Below are 4,330 nucleotides of genomic sequence, written 5' to 3' on the forward strand. Positions count from 1 at the left end.
AGGTCCCAACGTGAGCTGAGATCCCGCCACTACGCTCCAGCCTGGGCCACAGAGTGAGACTCTGTCTTGAAAAAATAAAATACAAAGGAATCCAGTTCGGACACATGTTACAAGATGGACGAACCTCAGAACATCAGGCTCGGTGAGACAGGACGGATACCAAGGTCACAGGTTGTGTGAGCCCATTTACCTGAAGTGTCTGGAGCTGGCAAAACCACGGGAAAGGAGGCAAGATGTGTGGTCCAGGGCTGGGTGGGGGGTGGGGATTGAATGTTTCACAGGTAAGACGTTTCCTTTTGGGCTGGTGAGAATGTTCTGGAACTAGGAGGTGATGGAGCCTCAGCACGGTGAGTGGTTCTCCGGAACGTGGTTCATGTCATGCTGTGCGAATTTCACCTCAAATTTTAGAAAGGTAAAATGGAAACAGAAGGACAGCCGACAGCCCTGCGCTGGCGTTTCAGGACCACCGGAACCCGCCGTGCCATTTACTCTCACGGGTTCGTCTACATTACGAAAAAGCTAGCAGTTTGAAAATGACGTTTGGAAACAGATGTGTCTCATTCCCTAAGAAGGCGCTTCACTTAGAAACGGAGGATTCTCTGCAAACCCAGACAGAGCTGCAGCGGCCGGGAGAGGGGCCAGCTGGGGTCCCTGAGACGGCTCGCTTTCACCCTGCAGCTCAGCCCACTGCGGCCACGGGCACGTGGGCTCCGGCCTGGGCGCCTCTCACCAACACGAGGCGGGAGGAGGAGGGTGTCCTGAGCGTGGCCGGTCAAGCAAAAACTCTTAGGGAGAGGCCTGAGGGAGCGGAAATGAGGCTCGGCCACCCCAAGGCGGCCCGAGATGCTGCGGCAGAAGAGGCTGAGAAGCGGGGGAGAGTGGAGAGGGAGGGAGTGGCTCCTCAGGGCTGCCCAAGAGCGCACAGGCTGAAGACGGGGCTGCCTCCCTGGAGACCCACTGACAAGGCTACCCTAGGTGGGACCCTGTCCCCGCTGTCCCAGCCTGCGCCAGCACAGCCCCCGGGATCCAGGCACACAAAGCCTGTGGCTGGCCGCGCTCCCAGCAGCTGCGGACCAGCTTCACGGAGGAATGAGCCCGTCGGCACCTCGTCCAGCTGTCCCCCAGCACCCCGGCCTGGCAGCTCCCGCTGCATCGGGGCCATTGTCCCTGGCGTGTGGTTGCAGCTGTCTCTGGCACCCACAGGAACCCAGCATGGGCCCGAGGCTAATCGTGCACCCTTCATTTACCCCCATTTTTCATGTCCTGAGGTCTGTGTATGGAAGTAGGCCCAGGACCCATCGATGCTAACATCTGTCACCTCCTTCTAGAAGTGTGGTCAGTGTGGGCAGATCCTACCCGGACTGTCCAGGGGCCAACAGCCCCCACCATGTGAGGCTGGCAGGTGCGGGCGGGGGCTGAGCGAGTAGGTGTCATGCCATTTGCTGGTTGTCCTGGGAGCATGACTCACAGACGGCTGTTCTGCTTGGCTCGCCCTGTCCTCTCCCTGCACCCTCAGCTCCAGGCCACGAGTGCCCCCACCCCTGCCCCCCAGAAGGAGATGTGGCTCTTCGTGACCCTGCAAGCCGGCAAGCCGTGGTTTCTAGACAGAACGGAAAGCAAAACACCCCATGCGGTGATGGTCTCTGGTTGTAGGGTTCTATGCGAGAAAACTAATGTGTGATTTTTTTTTTTTCTCTAGGAATCATATTCTGCACTGGAAAAAACCTTGGAAGTTGCCTAGCCCAGAGGTCACAAACCACAGCCCTGCAGGCTGAACCCTGCCCACAGCACAGTGTCTCTGTAGCAGTCACCAACGGCCACAGTAACGCTGCGTAACAAACAGCCTCAGAGCCCAGCGCTGTGTGTCACCAGGCGGTGCTGCCCAAGCCCAGGCCCTGAGGACAGGACAAAAGCAGAGCTGGGCCCATCCCCTCTGCCCCTTCCTCTGAGCCTCGGAAGCAAAGCTTTGCTGAAGGCTCTCGTCCGCACCCAGGCTGTGGAGGAACCACACTCCCTGCTCCCACCTTGCCCCTTGTACCCGCCTGAGGGCATCTTAATTAAACTTTCCTTCCCCACATTCAGAAAAATAAATACTTTGGAGACAGCAGAGACATTTTTACAGGGTGTGTTTTAATTTGCCTTTGGCACTAATGGGACTCTGGGACATTCCATCCTGGCAGGGGAGGTGAGGGTCTGAGCGGCCAGAGCCCATCTTGAGAAATGGGTTTTTCTTCGTGGCATGCTTATGTGAAGCCACCATTTTCCCTCCTGGTTATTCTTGAAATGGGGCTCCGTGTTGGGAGTTTCAAATGTGGACGTTCTGGGCAAGGAGCCTCGAGGAAACTGAAGGTTGAGCTTGGATGGACAGGCACAGGTCTTGCAGCCTAAGTGGGCACAGAGGCTGGAGTCAGTCCTCTCCTGCTGGTGGGCTGAGACAGCCCCCCAGGCCTCGTCCCTTCTCACTGGAGCTCAGCCCCCAGTGCCTGGGCCGGGGATGGGCTGGGGGCTAGGGTGCAGGGGAGCCAGGGCCTGGCATCCCACAGTTCGGGTGTCTGGTGTCAGATGGCACCCTCCCACGCAGGGCACAGAAACCCACATCGAGCCTGCGGGATTTACTGCCACGAGCGTTAGTGTCCAGGGAAGGCACCGTTGGGCTCCAGGTCTCCAACCCCACCCCAGGCTTGGCGTCCCTCGGTGGAGATGAGGCTGACGCCCGCTGGGAGCCCCTTGGTGCTCACCTGTCCTTGGCTGCTCGGAGCCCCAGGGCCCCTGCCTGGGATGTTTTGGGGCTGCAGGAGGACCCTCTGCCCACTGTCAGAGAGCAACCCCCCCCCACTGAGAGTGGAGATGGACAGGGCCCAGCCGGAAGCTTGGGGACCCGCTCCCAGCCTGGCGTGATGGATGCTGAGCAGCGGGAGCCACAGCTGTTCCCGACGCATCCGTGACCTGGGTGTGCAGCTGTGGCTGGGGGCAGGCAGCGCGGCCCCCACACTTCAGTCTGAGCAGCGCCTGCTCCCTGAATCCTTTCCACATGACAGCAGCCGGGGCAGGGGTCCCCAGCGGTCAGGGGCCACTCCTGCCAGCAGGGGTTCATGGCTCAGGAGGCTCCCGGTGCATCAGGGGACTGGGAGGTGGAGACGGCGAGAGCTGGGCTGGAGCTGGTCGCCCTCCGTGGAGGCCGGGGCATCAGGAGGAGCAGGAGGACGTCTGGGACAGGAAAGGCTCACTGAGTGCTTTTCCACGGCCCCGTGAGCGCAGGAAGCTTAAGGCACAGACAACACCAGTTCTCAGGCAGACGCCACCCCAACCAGCGGGCCAGCCTCAGCCCAAACCAGAACTCGTGCCCCACTGGCACTGCCAGCACCAGAGACAGCTAAGTACAGGGGCCGCACCCTACCCAGGGCTCCCAATGTGCGTGGCCAGGAAGCCGACTCGGGAAGGAGGTCCTGAGACGGGCCCTGCAAACCCCTCCTCTCCCCTGGAGACCTGGGCGGGTGCCTTTCCCAGCTTCTGCTCACAGCCTGCTCGGCCCAGCCTGTAGTCACTCCGTCTCTGCCAGACCAGCAGTCATTAAAATCACCAATTAATGTCCCAGGCCGTGCCAGGATGCTGCCAACTGCCCCACGGGTGCTCGGGATGCAGGGGCTGGGAGGCCCAAGCCAGGGCTGTGCACACATGGGATGCCAGCGGGTTCACGCCCGCCCGGCCCTGCCCGCCCTTCTCACAGACTGCACAAAAGATGGGCTGCCTGCTGCAGGAGGAGGGCCGGTCGGGGGCAGACAGTGGGGGACAGGGGAGGACAAGCAGGGAGGGACGGAGGGGGACGGGGGGACGGGCAGGGAAGGACGGAGGGGGACGGGGGGACGGGCAGGGAGGGACGGAGGGGGACGGGGGGATGGGCAGGGAGGGATGGAGGGGGACGGGGGGATGGGCAGGGAGGGATGGAGGGGGACAGGAACAGGTGGGGATGGATGGAGGGGGAGGTGGAGGATGGGCAGGGAGGGACAAAGGCCTCTCCAGAGTGGCATTTCCATGGGCAGCCCTGCTTCCTTCTTGGGCCCTGGGCCCAACACACACCACACACACACACACACACACACATCCCTCACGCACCCCATACACACATCATACACACGCACACCACATACATACCACACCATACACACACCCTACACACATACACCGCACACATCCCACACACACATACACAGTCACCACACACACCACATGTATACAACATACACCACACATATACACTATATACACATCATACACTCACACCACACACCCTACGTGCACACCCCGCACACATATCACACACATCGTACAC

The 4,330-nt window shown here is 60.7% G+C and overlaps 1 long non-coding RNA gene across 1 annotated transcript; it reads right to left on the reverse strand.

Moving 5' to 3' along the window:
* Positions 1-2,109: 2,109 nt before the first annotated feature.
* LOC116543653 lies at positions 2,110-3,813 on the reverse strand. The gene is made up of 2 exons (XR_004265661.1): positions 2,739-3,813; positions 2,110-2,384 (listed from the first exon to the last, which is right to left on the reverse strand). It is a non-coding gene; the product is annotated as an uncharacterized LOC116543653 (long non-coding RNA).
* Between the last annotated feature and the right edge of the window lie 517 nt (positions 3,814-4,330).

This window comes from Sapajus apella, unplaced genomic scaffold (assembly GCF_009761245.1).
Source record: "Sapajus apella isolate SASKATOON/1434 unplaced genomic scaffold, GSC_monkey_1.0 scaffold192, whole genome shotgun sequence".
Taxonomy (NCBI): Eukaryota; Metazoa; Chordata; class Mammalia; order Primates; family Cebidae; genus Sapajus; species Sapajus apella.